The sequence below is a fragment of the Salminus brasiliensis genome, chromosome 24, assembly GCF_030463535.1.
Source record: "Salminus brasiliensis chromosome 24, fSalBra1.hap2, whole genome shotgun sequence".
NCBI lineage: Eukaryota > Metazoa > Chordata > Actinopteri > Characiformes > Bryconidae > Salminus > Salminus brasiliensis.
The window spans coordinates 18,773,558-18,793,287 of NC_132901.1; the positions used below are offsets into that span (position 1 = coordinate 18,773,558).

At 41.5% G+C, this 19,730-nt stretch overlaps 1 protein-coding gene across 2 annotated transcripts in view; it reads right to left on the reverse strand.

Annotated features, from left to right (window-relative positions):
* The window catches only part of LOC140547107 (adhesion G protein-coupled receptor L3), a 423,620-nt gene extending 404,205 nt beyond the window's left edge, over nt 1-19,415 (reverse strand). The window contains exon 1 of one of the 2 annotated variants that reach the window (XM_072670638.1): nt 19,293-19,415. The gene's annotated coding sequence lies outside the window, so the exon portion shown is untranslated. Of the gene's footprint in view, nt 1-19,129; nt 19,212-19,292 lie in introns of those variants that run through there. The other variant, XM_072670640.1, reaches the window with a different exon arrangement.
* Between the last annotated feature and the right edge of the window lie 315 nt (nt 19,416-19,730).

The following is a 19,730-nucleotide window of genomic DNA, read 5'->3' on the forward strand; positions in this document are numbered from 1 at the left end:
GACAAGCGTCCAGGCTTTTTTCTGTCCTGCACCGAAGTGGTGGAACGAGCTTCCCCTGGGTGTCCAAACAGCAGAGTCCAACGCTTGCTGTCTTCAAATGCAGACTGAAGGCCCTCCTCTTCAAAGAGGACTTGGGCGAACAGCAGAGTACTATGGTCACCTTATTGACTTGTGCTTAGTAATGTCTAAACTTAGAGGAATCTTTGAATTATCAGTCTATTCAAACTAGCTGAGGTTTTCTTGGGTAAATAGCAAAGCACTTTTGGAAGTCGCTCTGGATAAGAGGGTCTGCTAAATGCTGTAAATGTAAATGTAAATGTAAATAACTGTGATATTGATCATCAGTGGTTTATACTCTGCAGTCTGTCATTAAAACTGAAAAGCTTCCCATCCATATAGTCCAGATTAATTACTGGGACTATCTTATCAGTTACCCTGCATGGTCATGGTCCCCAAAAGGTTGTCAGTTTAGGCTCTTACAGTGGTTCAGGCAAATCAGCAAATTCCAACTGGTCACCAACATCGACAGACTTTGTAATCTGTTTGAATTTAGGTTCATTTATGTTATAATATAATATTCTAATTATTATATAATGCCAATGCCTGTTTAATGTAGAATACTTTTTGTTTTTGCGTTCAGGAAGCATTGGTCAATAATGGCTGTGTGGAGATGTAGATAGTGTAGACCAATAGCCAGTGGTGGTAAGAAGGTGGAGGTTTGACCAATGGCTGCATGCTAAAAAGAGGACATGTCCAGGAAAAGGAGGACATCTGGTCGTCCTGATTATGTTGGTTTTAAGCTGAGATGTAAAGTAGCCAACATCTTCCAAACGTCGCATGCCAGCGTCATATTATATGTTACACAGCATGTTAGATGTTGAGATGGTTTTTTGTAGGGTCCTATCTTACACCCTGTCCCGATGCTCATTGCTATCTTGCACCCCGGCTTCCGCCTGCGTTGTTTAAAAAGCAACGGTGCTTGCGAATATGTCTACGGCGATGGGCGTGGTCTGGAAATGAGGTGTGTTCAGGTGAATTTCTGGTGTATTGCTATCTTGCCAACGGAAAACACAGGCACTGACTGAAAACAACCTAGGCAGACGTCAACAGTCAGACTTATTTGGCAGTGAATTGTCAACATAGGCGGGTGCCCAATGCCAACAATTGCCCTAGCAGAGCCCAACCCCATAGCACATGCCAGTTGGCAACTATGCAAAAAAAATAACATGATTGTAAGCCACGTCAGCAAGCATTTCCAGACCAAGTCAGACTGCACCTGGCTCTTAAAGGGGATGGCAAGTGACATGCTGATTGGTTTATTTAATGCATGTTCTGCCCAAAACACACCCATGATTAATTAAGACTTAGTTCATGCCTTTTGCACATTACAAGCCACGCAAGGCACACTTTTCCCACCGTTACAATAGCAAAGACACACTGACACGCTCCAAATCGAGCTGCCCGGTGCACGGTTGACGACTCATCTAAAGATCGCTAAAATAGGGTCCATGGTGTTAAGCGGCCGAACATCAACGTCTGTCAAAATTCAGCGTTTGTTGTTTTTTGACGAACATGTGAACACAATTTACCATCTGTACAACGTTCAGCTAACATTCATTGTCTGTCTGATATGGGTGGGTGACTGCAATTTCCGTTTCTGTTGCCTACTTCAGCAAACACACCAATACAGTATGTTTTCTCTAGAAGGCTAGCTAAACTAGCCACAGCTAAAGCTGCTAATCATGCAAGCAAGTCCAGACATTAAACTGAAGGTGTTTCGCCTTATCTACAGTGGCAGAATTTCAGAGAAGGTGCCGGGCTCACAAAAAAACAATCAGGGCCCATATTCATAAAGCTCCATAACTCTTCATAAAGGCTGATTTAGGATCTGTTCCTGTCAGTGAGGTCCTCAAATAAAGGTCCTCGTTCTCTATGAAGATCTAGGATTGATTATTTAAGAAGCTTTATATCTAATATAGGTCTAGGGCAATTATAAGGGTTCTTTCGGGGGGTTTTCAGTAAATGCTGCCCATTTGACTGTGTAAATAGGTCTTGATGGAAAACCTTCTGCAGATGGAAGTCCATTTTTAAGTACTACATAGAAGCCTTTTTGCTTAGAGTGATGGCCACTGGTGCCCAAGGAGGAAGGCAGCATATTAACTAAATCCCTTCTGGCTCGAGTTCATTCAGATCTAAATAATGCGGCCTAACGTAATTCAGGACTTGAATCTCAGGCACGCTTCTGAAAGCAAGTTTTGAAGAAAAGACCGGGGTGAGAGTGAGTGCTTTTCAGTCCCAGTTGTGGAGATGGGGGGGGGGGGGGGGGTGTCTCACCTGCACAGCCCGTTCTTGTGTTTGCCCTGCTCTAACACACCCCATTCATCTCATGAAGGGCTTGAAGGAGGCCCCAGGCCCCAGGCCTCCTCTCGCTTTATGGCTAAGGACATGTTTAAAATGGACTGCTGAGCAGCAGCCTGCCATACAAAAAAAATCTGCCGGGGTGGGGAAAAAGTCTTTCCTCGCCGCAGCCGTTAGTCAATCACGCTGATTGATCCGTCTCCGGTGAAAGGTATTCTCAGGCTAATTGCGAGGGATTTAACAGAGATGGTGATACTTATGGGTTCAGGTCCGAGCGGTTAGGCTGTCATCTATCCATTAGCGGGCGATTATGTCCGCGAAAATTGGCACTTTGACATCATATCCAAAATAATGGTGCTACTTAAGCACTTATATCCTGAAACTCATTTTCCCGCGCCATCAGCGATGTGTCTTCCAGCGCCTTTCAGCGCCAAACTCGTGTAACGAAGGCACACAGGTGAATACTACAGAGAAAGGGCGGAAAGACCACCAAAGTAGAGTCCACTGCTCAATTCACTTTTCTCTTCTTGGCAGAGTGAATCTTTGAGGCTGTATAATAATTATTACCATTTTTTGGCTTCCTTAGTTATTTAAACATAAATGTATCAACTTTAATCATGTTATACTGTTTGTCATTGTGTTTCATGTAAGCATACATCCATTGGTCTGATTTGGTTCAAAAGGAGTCATAGTAGTGAAAACTGTTAGAACAGCTACTCCAAACAGTTGGAAAACACTAGCTGGTTCTCTTCCCCAGCAGTTTCCACATTCGTAATTCAGCCTGATCCCCTAGTGAAAACGTCTGCATTGGTTTTTTATTGTCTTGTAAAATGACTCATTGCTGCGTTCAGAGGAAACGCGACCTCTAGTAGTGAAGAAACGACTACAGGCAAGTCCTCTTAGTGTCGACTCACAACTGAGAATCAACTCACAACTAAGAGTCAACTTCAACTGACAAAAAAACTAGCCATACCTAAACCTAATACCCAATTAGATAATTAACTCATGGCCACGACTTAGTAAATTGTGGGAATGAGATCTGGTCTTAGTAAGTTGTGGCCATGACTTAAGATCTTGTTCCCACTACTTACCAAATCATGGCTATGACTTAATAAGGCATGGGAATGAGATCTGGTCTTACTAAGTCATGGTCATGACTTATGATCTTGTTCCCACGCCTTCCTAAGTCATGGCCACAACTTAATTATCTCGTTCCCACGCCTTACTAAGTTATGGCCACAACATAGTTTTATTTATGTGGGATGTCACCAGCAGGGCTTCATACCCCCAACAATATCTACCTATGTATCTATCAGAATTTTTTCAGTTTTTCTTAGAGAACATGACAGTCGGGTTGTTTGAGTGCTTGTTGTTAATTTTGCTCAACAACTCTACCAGTTAACGGGCAAAAAACAACCAAATTCCAAATAAGTTTTGGACTGGAATATCTAATAATCTACCTAAATGGATGTTTCTGTGTGAGATTATGTTGCGCAATTTTAGCACCAACGGAAACAAATTTGAAAAGGCATTCATGGGCAAAAAAGTATTGGGACACACCTCTTAAACAATGAATTCAGGTGTTTCATCCAGCCCCATTGCCACTTTTCAAGCATCTTCTTCTCTCCTAGGTATTCCGCCATCAACTGTCAGTGGTATTCTTGAAAAGTGGAAGCGTTCAGGAATCACAGCAACTCAGTCAGGTAGTGACAGACCAGGTAAAGCTACAGATTGGGATCGCCGAGTGCTGAGCTCAGAGCATAGCGCAGAAAAGTCTCCAAAGCTCTGCTGACTCAATAACTGCAGAGCTCCAGACCTGCTGCTCTAAGAGCTACAAAAGGGGGACCAGCTCCATATAAATTCCCATGGATTTAGAATGGGTTGCCGAAAAGCTCTTGTAGGTATACCTTCTAAAAAAGCTGCCAAAGCTGCCAAAAGGCTTGATGTTTTGGCCACAGACACTAGAGAAATGCCATTCACTTTCCTTTATACTGATTCTGAAGTTGAGTATCTGGCAACCTAAGTACAAAAAGACCCAAAAGGACCCAAAAGGAGCCGTTTTAAATCAATATTATTATGAAAGTGTGTGTTTTGATTAAGCACATATTGTATATTGACGCAATTGGACTATGCCCAATGCTTATTCTTGCTCAATATTAAAATGATAATTTTAGCCATTACCGTGCAGCTCTATTGTGCAGTTATTTTCAAGCTCTTTGTCTTTCCTCCTTCCTTTCTCATAATTATTATGATGTTTTATTTTTGCCATATCTCTCACCTTATCTATGAATGTTCTGCAGGCCTTAAATGTGGCTTGTTTTGACGTTCTTTTCTTCCGTTGTTTTCTTTTAGTTCTTGTTTTTGTTCTGCAGTTCATATTTGAGCTCAGCCTCTTGGGGGGTAATTCAGGAAGTTCAGGAAGCTGCTGAGTCTGCTGACCAACCCCAAAGTCCCCATCATTTTGTTAAGGAACATTGCCTCACCATGCAGTTATGCCACATGGAGCTGAGGATCAACATTCTTTGTTACATTTTTCCCCTTTATGGTGGCTGGGCTAACGGCCCCTGCAGCTGTACACAGTACGTACCGGGCCCATTTTAGGGAAAACAAACTATTTGCTTTAATAAAACATTGTCATTTATAATGTCTCAAAATATAAATTTTATCACCCATCAATGCAGTGAATATATGAAAAGTAAGCAGCGAAAAAAGTCTTGGACAAAAGTATTGGGACACATGCTCATTCATTGATTCTATCAAAATCAAGGGTTTTTAAAGAAAAAAAAGTTGATCCTGCTTTTGTTGGGGTAACCACCCAGAGTGTCCATGGAAGACTTTCTGCTAGATGTTCTACTAGAGCATTGCTGTGAGGATTTGATTGCATTCAGCGACAAAGACTTTAGCGAGGTCAGGATGTTGCATGAGCACCAGCCCATTTTAGGCTACATAAACATACACAAATGTTAAAAATGGACTTAAACCTTAAAAATAGAATTTAAAAATGCTGTATTTGTACTCATAAATTAACCTGTTATGATTGATCTTATTTGTTTCGCTTCTAATATGTTATTTTTTGTATAAATATCATATACAGATATTTTTGTAGTATATATTTCTTTAAACTGTATATTATGTATTAGTCAATAACTGTATTTAATGTAGTTAAAATTAAGATTGATTGATTGATAATTTCAGTGTAAATAGGCTGAACTAAATTGCTATAGGCCAAATAGGTGGACACATGAGGATGCATTGATTTCCCTGAATTGAAGCTCTCATTTGCAGCATTTAGGCTGTATGAATCCCCCACACACCCCCCACCCCCCAAACAGAGCCCCACTGGGGACGTCCCACATACATAAAATTAAGTCGTGGGAGCAAGATCCACGACCAAGTCGTGGCCACAACATAGTAAGGCATGGGAACAAGATCTCATGTTACTAAGTTGGGGCCACTTATTTTATTTTTTGTGGGATGTCACTAATGGGGCTCCATGGGGAGGTGGGGGTTCCCATGCTTTATTAAGTTGAGTCCGCCACTGTAGGGTGTCACCAGCGGGGCTTTGGAAGAACACAAAAAGAATGACAGGGGCCATTTCAGGCCTATACTGTAATATGCAGTTCCTTCCCTAACCCTAACTCAAGAATGTTCTCTGAACTGTACGTCAAAGCCACGAACCATTCAGGAAGCACCATTTCCAAAAAACTCTGAATGTCCTACAAAAAAATTCCGAGCTTCCGCTATGAGCTAAATCATTTCAGGGCCGAAAGCAATTCCCCCACTTGTTATCCAGCATGCCCTCGCAAACTGGCCTGCGTGGAATAAATTCAGTTCCTTTTGCAAGATGATAGTCTTAGTTTAGCCTGATCTATTATATCCCCAGAGGTGTACTGTAAGAGAGAAATAAACACATCTGCCATCCCCATTCAGTGTTAAATGGAGGCGCTAGCACATTACTGAGAGGTATCAGCCATGAGCGGCGGACTGAAATAGCAAATAACAAGGCGATGCATTATGACAGGTAAAAAGCTTTTGGAGGCTCGACGCCATTAAGAGGCTACTGGCAACATTCAGCTACGTTTGAGACTATTTGGAGAAATAAAGCCCAAGTGGGTAGAGATTCCCAAAAGAAAACCCTGCATTTGGGTCTTATAACCAGATGGGACTATTTTATTTCTATGCAATTGACAAATCACACCTCTTACAGTGTTTTATTGAGTTGGGAAAACTACTAAAAAGTCCAGAGAGGTGAATAAATACATGGATAGAGCATATAGCTCTGGTTCGTTTGGGTTTGTATACTCACTCCCAAGGGCGTTGAATTGGGTAGGGACGGGGATAGGGATGGGTATGTCCCTGGACTGTCCCTATCAACGATTTTGATCAAAAAGTAAAATAGTCAATGTATTTCATAAATAACCGGTTAACAGAACCTGTTCTCTACCAGGCGTCCCGCCTTCCTAACAGGACTGGCTTTGCTGTTTCGTGTGAGAGGTAGGGGTTGTATGAACTACATGTACGCCATCCAACAGCTGTGTGTATAAAAATCACATCTCATACTGATTCAGGAATACAGGGCATTTTATTACTAAATGATAGCCGATTCCGGCTGTTATACTGGCTGTAAAAGTTGGCCTGCTCTGACAGTCATCAGTGTGTTATTTTGTCAACTGACCATGTAGCAGCTCAGACAGAGGAGAGGCAGATGGGGAGGCAGGGTCACAGATAAAGTCAATGACAATGCTAGGTTAGGCTAGGCAAGGTTCTGTTATGCATATTCCGTGAGTCATTGCTGTGACGTAAAGCAGCCAATAAAAGCTGATCTTTTTTCCCCCCAAAAGCCCTCCATAAAAAGAAACTCAGCATGTTTCATTCACTGCCAGAATAACAGGGTTGTAAATAAGCTTGAACAACCTAAGTAGCATACTTTCCATAATCCAACTCGGGGTTGTAAACACTCACGACCAGTGCAGCACACACTAGCACACCACCACCATGTCAGTATCACTGCAGTGCTTAGAATGACCCACCACCCCGATAATATCTGCTCTGTGGTGGTCCTGTGGGGTCCTGAGCATTGAAGTATTCAGAGAAACAGAGGGACTACAGTCTGTAACTATAGAAAGACAAAGGGCTCCTGTATGGGAAGTGGAGCTGATATAACGGGCTGGGGTGGTCATGACTGTGTGATGCCATGTATAATTTAGTGTCCCATGCTAAATCATAGGCTAAAGACCTTAAAGTTACCAAAAAGGCCTAAACTCACCCATAGTTGCAGAGAAGCCACAAAACACTACAAAAAAAGCAAAGTATCCTCATAAAGGACTTTGATGGGACCGGAATAGTCCCAGTAAATATGGTGTAAAAGGCTTCTCACTATCTCATGACTACCATGAACACACAGTCAGTTATACATGAATAAAAAAAATGATGAATGGCTAATGCTATCTGAAACCCGAGACTCTACACAGACGCTAGACAGTAAACCCAGCTGCCTCCAAATAAAATCTTTACGCAGAAAACAGAGCTGTTCCTGAATGAAAACCCAGTCTGGCCTGTCTTCAGCACAGAGACCTTCATAGAATTCTATCCTTGAATACTGTTTGGCAGGAAAAGGTGGCGTGGGTATATCACTTGTCAGATTGTTGTATTCACTCACTCTGCACAGCTCCTATTCATGATTCAAGCTGATACAGGTTACAGGTAAGCAAAGTATGTACACAGGCAGCGCACTCTCATTACTACAGTTGTCACATTATTAGGACTCTCTTGAGCAGGTAAACCTAAACCTCTTAGCGCCATGCCTAATGCCAGGCATGGGCTAGAAGGGTATAAAGCCCCCGAGCATTGAGCTGTGGAGCAGTGGAACTCTGGCCTGTGGATGCTTCATCAGTTTTCTCGCTATATGCAATGCTTCAGAATCTAAAAGACAGCCTTCCCTGGACAGTAGAGACAGTTAATACAACTTAATTAAGAAGAAGCAATGAATGAGCAGGTGTCTCAATACTTTTGTCCATATAGTGTAGCTAATAAAACTGAGATGAGCATTGCCCTGCGTTTTTCTTTTTTCGTACTTTTCAGCCTGTGCAATTACCCTCAATAAACAGCTGAGCCGGTGCAGAATGGCTAAGGCCGTGATTGAAATTCTAGTGCTGCGAGCAGGCGTTCCCTGTTGCATATTGAAATGTGCTGAGAAAAGAAGTTAGAAGCTGTGAGTTAAAGGATGTGGAGCTTTACAGAGATGGCCTAGCGCTCACTCAGCCACAGAGCTACTGATCTCAGGCCCCAGATGGAGTTTTTATGAGGCACGCTCGCAGTCACTTACATGTAGACTGTAATTGAGCAGCCGGCACTTTCCTAGACGTAGAAGAACTGGATCTAGTGCTGAAGGAGCAGAACGAGGAGTCTGACACTTCTTTCTTCTCCCCTTTTCTTGCCAGTTCCTCACACGCAATAGATCATCCAATTTTCGGCTGCTGTGATGTCTTGCCCGGAGCCGATCGATATTTCCAGTCTTGCGGAGTTATATTGTCTCGAGGACGGACCTGGATGGACTTGGTCAAGCCTGTACTTGTTGTGCAGGCACCGGATCTCCAGGATATTTCGTCAATGGAGCATCGCACAGAGCTCCTGATGTAACAGAGGTTTCTCAGCACATCAACACCTCTAATAAGCTGAACTGATGGAGGTGATAGAAGGTAACGATGCTGAGAAGTTACATGAAAACTAACTCTGCAGAAATGGCTGATCTTTCTGTTCGCATGCCATGGCTTCTGCAATACTGAGCAGGTCTGTTGAAATGGGTATGGGTGTGTGTGTGGGTGTCGGTGTGTGTAGGGAGGGGGGGATCTTTAGTGTCACTTAAAGATCACCAGAATTACACTGAAAGACTGTGTAGTAGATTTTAATGGTTTGGTGCAAAAGTGGGATTTTATGAATTGATTCAAATGACTCATGTGAACACACTGATTCTAATAATTAGATTCAAATGACTCATAAGAACACACTGATTCTAATAATTAGATTCAAATGACTCATGTGAACACACTGATTCTAATAATTAAATTCAAATGATTCATGTGAACACACTGATTCTAATAATTAGATTCAGATGACTCATATAAACACTGATTCTAATAATTAGATTCAAATGATTTATGTGAACACACTGATTCTAATAATTAGATTCAAATGACTCATATGAACACACTGATTCTAATAATTAGATTCAAATGATTCATGTGAACACACTGATTCTAATAATTAGATTCAGATGACTCATGTGAACACACTGATTCTAATAATTAGATTCAAATGATTCATATGAACACACTGATTCTAATAATTAGATTTAAATGATTCATGTGAACACACTGATTCTAATAATTAGATTCAAATGACTAATATGAACACACTGATTCTAATAATTAGATTCAAATGATTCATGTGAACATACTGATTCTAATAATTAGATTCAAATGACTCATGTGAACACACTGATTCTAATAATTAGATTCAAATGATTCATGTGAACACACTGATTCTAATAATTAGATTCAGATGACTCATGTGAACACACTGATTCTAATAATTAGATTCAAATGATTCATATGAACACACTGATTCTAATAATTAGATTTAAATGATTCATGTGAACACACTGATTCTAATAATTAGATTCAAATGACTAATATGAACACACTGATTCTAATAATTAGATTCAAATGATTCATGTGAACATACTGATTCTAATAATTAGATTCAAATGACTCATATGAACACACTGATTCTAATAATTAGATTCAAATGATTCATGTGAACACACTGATTCTAATAATTAGATTCAGATGACTCATATGAACACACTGATTCTAATAATTAGATTCAAATGATTCATATGAACACACTGATTCTAATAATTAGATTCAAATGATTCATGTGAACACACTGATTCTAATAATTAGATTCAAATGACTAATATGAACACACTGATTCTAATAATTAGATTCAAATGATTCATGTGAACACACTGATTCTAATAATTAGATTCAAATGACTCATATGAACACACTGATTCTAATAATTAGATTCAAATGACTCCATTCAAACAACTTCATTCAATGCACTGCTGTAAATGTAAGTCTGTGGACGCCCCTTCTAACGAATGCAATTAGCTCCCTTAAGGTGCACCCATTGCTGACACAGATGTGCAAATGCACACACCCATACAGCTTGTCTAGTTCCTGTAGCACAGTATTGGCACCATGCCTAATGTCAGGCAGCGGCTAGAGGGGTTCCACTGCCCTCAGCATGGGGCTGTGTTCTCTGGAATGATGCTTGGTGCTACATTCAACATCCTGACCTTACTAATGCTATTGCTGCTAAAAGCAATCAAATCCTCACTGCAAGCCTTCCCTGGACAGTTGAGACAGTTACTCATTCTGAAGCAGGCTCAACTCTTTTTTATACCCTGGATTTAGGAAGAAGCAGTAAATGAGCTAAATTTGCAGAGTTAGCTCATTCATTCGATAGTTATTAAGATGGTTAAGTGGTCGTTCTGTGAAGTGAGCTTGGATGCCAGACCTGAGTGTTGGACGCCAGACCTCACTTTGTCGTGGGCTTAATTCAGCAAAACACTGGCAAAGGGAGGTGCCTACCTGATGACTGCCCTGTGAATAGCTTGTATTGCAGTGGGTGATTAGAATATGGGTAAAAGGAAATGGACTGGGCCAAATGTGCAACTTCAAACATCTTTCTTATCTATAGTATTTCAGTTAAGGCGTTTACTTAAATGTCTATCTGTATTTATTTCTGTGTCTGAACAGAAATAATGAATTGCGTCAACTAATTCTGGATTTTTGATGGGTACTGTACATACCTAGAACAAATCATAAGCAAGCGAAAATACAGAAGAAGATCCAGAAATTAAAATGAAAACCAATTTAACTTAAAACCTAAACAAAAAAAAATCCATGCATCAGAGCTGGCAATATTTTATACTGTATATAGTCAAGCTAGTGCTAATTGGAAACAGGTGTTCTACAACAGGCAGGTTATGCAGGCGGCCTACCTTCTTAACTGCTAGTGATATTTCCAGGATGAAAATGTGTGGTGAACATGTTGTCTTTTGGTTTTCAAATGAGATCACTCATCAAAAAGGTTTCAAAAGGTTACATATTGACAACTAACTTGCATATTACTTCATGTAGCTGAAACCTTTTTATATAGTTATGGATATATATACAGGGACAGGCCAGCTTCCACCTGTATTGAAATTCAGCAGCCCAGATTTTACCAGTACTAACATTCAGCAGTCCAGCTTTCACAAGAACTGACATTCAGTAGTCCAGCTTTCACCAGTACTAACATTCAGCAGTCCAGCGTTCACCAGTACTAACATTCAGCAGCCCAGATTTTACCAGCACTAACATTCAGCAGTCTAGTTATCATCAGCACTGATATTCACCAGCACTAACATTCAGCAGCCCAGATTTTACCAGCACTAACATTCAGCAGCCAGGCCTTTACCAACACTAATATTCATAAGCCCAGCTTTCACCAGTAACAACATCCAGCAGTCCAGCTTTCACAAGAACTGACATTCAGCAGTCCAGCTTTCACCAGTACCAACATTCAGCAGTTCAGGTTTCACCAAAACTGACATTCAGCAGCCCTGCTTTCACCAGCACTAACATTCAGCTTTAACTGTACTGACCCTTTGCATTATGCAGAGGTTCTTTAAACTTGTAAAATAGGTACTATTTTCTAGGTGGGTCTTCAATGGAAATTCTCCAACAGACTTTTTTGCAAATGAAGTCTTGGGGCCACAACAGCACTGCACTGATTAGCTATTTGCTATCGGAGCTAATATCAATTACAGACTATGTCCAAATGAGCATCAGCAGGTTGTTTCTTGTGCCCCTCATACACATTTGCCACTTCAGTGATTGGCAAAAGCCCTTTAAATCCAATCCAGGCAGTGCACACACACTGTGCACACACACAGCATCAAAAAACGTACGAAGACCAGCAAATGCCACATCGATATTTTACAAAGCCAAGCCACAGCTGTCGATAGACCTCACGCTGTCAATATTGACCAATACAAACATCTCCCAGTGCACACACACTCGCTCACCTTCACACCTGCCATGCCCCAAGTGTTGGTCTGTGTCCAATATTTTGTTCTGTGCTCAGTGCTGCAGAATTCTGCACAATGTGGTAGAATCTACATTAATGAACATTGAAGTTCAGATCATTTTTTCCTTTGCCTACTCACCTTATCCTTTCCTAGATATGCTGTATGTTGGTTACTGGGCATTACTCACCAGCACCAACAATTAGCAATTCACCTAACATCCGGCAGCTCAACATTCAGCAGTCATAACATTTAGCAGCTCAGTTTTCACCAGAACTGAAATTTAGCAGCCCAGCTTTCACCAGCAATAACATTCAGCTGCCCAACTTTCACCAGAACTGACATTCAGCAGCCCAACTTTCACCAGTAATAACATTCAGCAGCCCAGCTTTCACCGGATCTGACATTCAGCAGCCCAGCTTTCACCAGATCTGACATTTAGCAGCCCAGCTTTCACCAGATCTGACATTCAGCAGCCCAACTTTCACCAGTAATAACATTCAGCTGCCCAACTTTCACCAGTAATAACATTAAGCAGCCCAGCTTTCACCAGATCTGACATTTAGCAGCCCAGCTTTCACCAGCCATAACATTCAGCAGCCCAGCTTTCACCAGATCTGACATTCAGCAGCCCAGCTTTCACCAGATCTGACATTCAGCAGCCCAACTTTCACCAGCAATAACATTCAGCAGCCCAACTTTCACCAGCAATAACATTCAGCAGCCCAACTTTCACCAGCCCAACTTTCACCAGCAATAACATTCAGCAGCCCAACTTTCACCAGCAATAACATTCAGCAGCCCAACTTTTACCAGCAATAACATTCAGCAGCCCAACTTTCACCAGCAATAACATTCAGCAGCCCAACTTTCACCAGCAATAACATTCAGCAGCCCAACTTTCACCAGCAATAACATTCAGCAGCCCAACTTTCACTAGCAATAACATTCAGCAGCCCAACTTTCACTAGCAATAACATTCAGCTGCCCAACTTTCACCAGAACTGACATTTAGCAGCCAGGCTTTCATCAACACTATTATTCAGCAGTGTAGCTTTCACCAGCGCTAACATTCATAAGCCCAGCTTAGCTGCCTAAAAGTTTACTGGGGTCCAGGCAACTGTATGATCCCTGATAAATAGTTAAAAAAGCTTTTAAATTCAATTTAAATTTAAATTTACATAGTAACGTATTATTTATACAAACATTTCAAACATTTATACGTTACAAAAAAATAAGGGCAAAGTTTCCCCACTATTCCCTGTTGTCACTACCATTATATATAAAACTAACATGCAAAAAACATTTAGGTTTACAGGTGGTTTTGGATGGCAAATTAAAATGATACATTTTGGTATATGGTTCCAATCACCAGCCTGTCACAGACCAGATGTTAATCACATCACACCAAACCACTCTGAATGAAATTGTTTCCATCTCAACCTCTGAATTATGCAGAGAAAAAAAAATCATTGTCAGGCCCCTTAAATGACCACAGCATTGCAGAATGGATCAGTAGGCCACCTCACCTCATTACAGCCACCTCAGCCCCTTCCCGTCTCTCTCTCTTACTGTTCCGCTGATACGGGCCGACAGCACCTGAGTGATTTCTACCTCCGCGTGAGGCACTAATAATGATGATTACAGCCATAATATCCTGTGCTTTTTCTCACATGCAGCCGCTTTGTCTAACTGCCGCTTCGTTCTGATTTTGTCACGAACACAGCGAGAACAAGACGGTAGAGCCCACCTAAGTGAGTCAGCAGTCTGAACACACTTCTTTGATTTGCTATCTCAGAAGGAAAGGGAAAGCAGCTCAATTTTTCGGAACATTGTACACGTCTCCCATACTGATTATGAGACACACTGTACCCTGCGTTTCAAAGGATGAACGATCATAGCAATAGTCTAGCAAAAAATACGATAAAATAAAACAATATCAGACATACACCATTTTTTTGCCTCAGCAGTGACTTTTCTGTTGCCTATAGTGGTTAAATGACAGTAAAATACATGTTGAGGTGAGTTACACAGGTGCTTTTACTTCATTACTACATCCGCTGTGTTTGGGATGGAACTTTGGATGCTGTGGCCTTTGTTGGAGCACCATGGTAAAGTGTATGTGTGAGGATGAGAGTGAGTGAAATACCTCTAAAACCATGTACAGTTGAAACCAGAAGTTTACATACACCATATAAAAAGACATGTATGCTTTTTTCTCACTGTCTGACAATTAATATTGTATTAATATTATATAAAATAATAAACTTTTTCAGTTACATTTATGGCATTTAGCAGATGCTCTTACCCAGAGCGACTTACAGGGTTACTCATATTACACAGGTGGGCCAATGTAGTGTTAGGAGTCTGGCCCAAGGACTCTTATTGGTGCAGCATAGTCACCCAGGCTGGGAATCAAACCCCAGTCTCCCACATGGTGTGGTAGCTCAGTGCCAGGTAGTGGTGTTATCTATTGCGCCACGCCAACCACAATCAATTTTAGGTCAATTAGGATTACCAACATTATTTCTATTTGCTAAATGACTGAATAATTAAAAAGAGGGATTTTTAAGGCAATGTTATTACTTTGTTTAAAGTCAAAAGTTTAAATACACTAAAATCACTATGCCTTCAAACAATCTGTCCAGCCCATATGATGATGTCATGTCTTTGGAAGCTTCTGATAGGTTTATTGGCAACATCTGAGTTAATTAGAGACACAACTGTGGATGTATTTTAAGGCACACCTGAAACACACTGCTTCTTTGTGTAACATCATAAGAAAGTCAAGAATGGAAAACAGCCAAGATATCAGGAAGAGGATTGTGGACTTGCACGAGTCTGGCTCATCCCTGGGTGCAATTTCTAGATGCCTAAAAGAGCCTTGTTCATCTGTACAAACAATTATACACAAGTACAAACAAGATGGGAATGTCCAGCCATTACACCGCTCAGGAAGGAGATGGGTTCTGGGTCCCAGAGATGAACGTGCTTTGGTCCAAAATGTGCCCAAATCAACCCAAGAACAAAAGCTAAAGACCTTGTAAAGACGCTGGCTGAAGCTGGTAAAAGTGTGTCATTATCCACAGTGAAACCAGTACTGTATCCACACGGGCTGAAAGGCCACTCTACCAGGAAGAAGCCATAATGCCAAAAGAACTGTTTGGTCATAATGACCATCCTTACGTTTGGAGGAAAAAGGGGGAAGCTGGCAAGCCTGAGAACACCATCCCAACTGTGAAACGCGGGGGTGGCAGCATCATGTTGTGGGGTTGTTTTGCTGCAGGCCCACAGCCTCACAGCATGATGGAACCGCCACCAAATTTTACTGTGGGCAGCAAGTGTTTGTTCTGGAATGCTGTGTTTTTTTTCCACCATGCATACCAGCCCTTGTTATGTCCAAATACCTCAATTTTAGTTTCATCGGTCCACAGCACCTTGTTTCAAAATGAAGCTGGCTTGTAAAATGTGCTTTAGCATACTTCCAGCGATGCTGTTTGTGGCGTGTGCGCAGAAAAGACTTCTTCTGCATCACTCTCCCATACAGCCTCTCCCTGTGCAAAGTGCGCTGAATAGCTGAACGATGCACAGTGACACCATCTGCAGCAAGATGATGTTGTAGGTCTTTGGAGCTGGTCTGTGGGCTGACTATGACTGTTCTCACCATCCTTCGCCTCTGCAACTTTTTAACAGAAAATAATATATATATATTTATTTATTATTGATTCATTTATTATTATTTATGAGCTATTTCCTGCTTTCTTAGATAACGGTCAATTATTTGTCATTTTAGGGAAACTTTCACTAGTTTTATATTAATGTGTACACTGTAAACAAAACGGTCTAATGACTGGCAGCAATGACTGCCACATAAAACGTGAAATTCAAATAACAATAACATCAGTCAAATAACATCATTAAAATTCTGTGGACAAAACTGTAGTTCTATAGAGAAATTATTACATTTTCACATTTTATATATATTATTACATATTACTTTATTTTCAGATTTTTCCTGAATTATTACAAGTGATTGCCTTCAAAAAAGTAACAACACTAAAAGTTCTGCAGCAAACTAGTACATCTTCCCCATTGGCTGCTGGCACCATCTATTTGCATACAGGGCGTGTCCTCCAGTCACTGACACCGTTTCCCCAAGGCTACCTTTACCTTTTACTTTAAAGTGTTTGATTATAAACATTTGGGAACAATCAGTAAAAGAACAGGATTTCACTGCAGAATTTTTAGGGTTGTCACTTAACAATGTTTGATTGTAGTAATTTAAGAAATATTTCAATATTCAAGGATATTTGCCTTTAATTTTGATATTTGATATTTTTATGATTTTCTTTTTTATTATTATTTTAACAGATTTTTCAACAATTTTCTCCCCAATTTGGCCACCATTTACCCAACCTGCACATACTCTCCCCCGACACTAGTGAGCCAACACACATCCCTGGATACGCCATCTCGTCTACGCCAGCGACGGCCAGCACCGCACCGATGTGCAAAGAGCGCCATCTACTCACCCTGGAGAGAGCAGGGCCAGTTGTGCTCTCTCGGGTCCCGGCTGATTTTCTTTTTTACAGTGTCCTCTATCTTGATCACAAGCTGGTTAACCAGTTTTCACAGTTTTCATGTGAGCAGCTTTTCAACCACCTTGACCATCAAAGACCGGCTTGAACCATCCAAAACCAGCAACCAGCAACCGCTAGTCTTGAGGGATACAACATAATAAAAACATTCGGATATTTGAATGTCACATGTTCTGCATATTAGACAAAATTAGCACAAAAGACAGATTAGCAGGGCGCAGGGATGGTAGTGCTGACCCCCTAAATGTTGCCCATCACACACTTCACTACAGCCAAGAAGGAAAAGTAGACAGTGCTACTGTTTTTAGCTACGTAATGCACTTATGTCCATGTTTGGAGATAACAGGGCGTCATATGGTGTCAGAAAAATGATTAAATATGTAAGAGACGAAATTACTGTGCAACATGACCCAGTTCGAGGCCAATGTAGCAGTGTGATGCTAATTAGCAGGATAAGGGCCTCTGCTTATTAGCTACATAAGCCTCATAGCAATTACTGAAGAAGCAAACTTCTGACACCAAACATGCCATGGCTGTCAACTACTGTTTATTTGGGGTAGGGAGGACCTTGCGTTAATTACATTTCTCTATAAATTACCACTTAAAAATGATAGCAAGCAGCATACAAATTGAACACGTTTGTAAGTGAGGGAACATGACACAGCTAGGAGTCGGTGAGGTGGCGGAGCGTGTATGTGTGTGTGGGGGGGGGGGGTAAGTGTTGAAGGGGTTGAAAGCAAAGGTGAGTTCATCTGCCTGTTTCCCGTGTCTGCTGCAGAGGCACTTTTTAATAGGCGCGGTGGGAGCAGGGCGGTCCCCGCAGGATTCTGATATGTTTAACTTTGAGCTGTGTCACCGGCGCTTTGGCTAAATCAGATTTGATCAGCGAGGCACATCTGGCCAAAAGAGGAGCGCCTAATCCTATAAAACAACACGCGCCGGGAATACATCCATCCCAAAGAGCTCTCCGGCGTCCTTCTCAAGGTGCTGTACGTGTACATGGATAGGGAGGTTGACCCATGCCTGATTTATTTGGTTGCTTAACTTGAGGAGCCTAATTGTTCTAATACGTTCTATGCAATTATTAATAATATAGTATATACATATGAGTATACACAAACAGTAGAGAGTGCATTTCCTGACTTGGGGGGTTCCTACCTCCCGATTTCTCCTTGCCTTCACCAGCGTTAATGAACCCAACCAGATATTGCATAATTAGATGACAACTACAGTTAACACTGGCCTTCCAGAAAATGGCCTTCCATGTCATTATGTAATTAATACACCAGATTTGATATTAATGCAACTTGTATTTATTGGATTTTCATGTTTTCCAGTGCAAATAAACTCCTAATGCCCTGATAAACAGCTGCGCATTTACTCAAGACATGAGCAGAGCGAGAGAAGGAGATGGGAAGTAAATGGGTAGGGAAGAGAGAATTAGACAGATGGAGAGAGAGAGGGAATGAGAGAGAGGTGTTCATATTTTATTAATAATCAGTCTCACTTGGGTAACTGACACAAACTGGGAAGCATGTGATCTCAGAGGGCTTTCTTCAGTACGCTTCACTACACAGCAAAAAGTCCACCATTTCTGAATGCGCACGTCCACATACCAAACCACCCTAATGACCATTAGTCTACAAGGCCTGTAGGAAGTGCTGTCAACCAGTCTGTGCATTTCTGTTGTAGCCAGCTCCACAATGGAGTGCTGCAAACCTGCCCACTGTTAAAAGAATAGGATCCTTGAGGAACATTTGGAGGTTCTTCAGTTTGAAACTGTGGAGGAACCTCTCAGGATGATTAGGGTCCTTTTCTTCGAGGTTCCTCTAAGCATCTTAAGAGGTTTTGCCACAGTTTCAGATTGAAGGTGTCTCCTAAAGTTCCTCAATGATCTTTAAACTTGCATCCTGCACCTAATAAGGCCCAGATTCATCAAATGTGTTGGAAAATGGTTGGGACGATTTTCCAGATGATGATGACCCTCAAATAAAAACACTGTGCAGTTATTTGTATACGTAAATGAGCAGCTGACCTGAGCTTGGGTTACCACGCGTCCCCTTTGTATCCGACACATCCTCCTTTTGGTTTTGGCTTCGAAAGATGAGTGTCAAGATTTAACGATAAGATCCAGGGAGTCATTCCGTAACATCACAGCCGAAATGTTCTCACAATGACAGGACGTTTGATCCACTCACCTCAGAATCCTGTGGATTCAGTGGAGGAGCATCCAGAAAACCATCCAGAGTGCTGACATTTCAATGCTTCTCCTTCGGAAGGGGTTTGACTGCACTGTGAGCCTTCTCCTCTCGCTGCTTTCATTTGCATGAGGGAGGCTACAGAGCCGTAGCACAACCACGCATGACTAAATCCTCAACAGGTTAGGCTCTTCGTGTCTCAAAGCGAAGGCTGCAGCTGAAGTAGAGAGACCTTGCTAGCACTGCCGTCCATTCGAAGGCTCCTCTGCCATCTTTACATCTCTGCTCTGTGCCCGGCGAAGGGCTGTGGGTGACTGAAGCTCTTGAAGGATGCACCAGTTGAGACCTTCAGCTTCTCAGAAACGAAGGCTGCATTTCTTGGCCTCATCGGAAGGATCCTACATTCCTCCTACTGAGGAATACAGCCTTCCTTGGCTT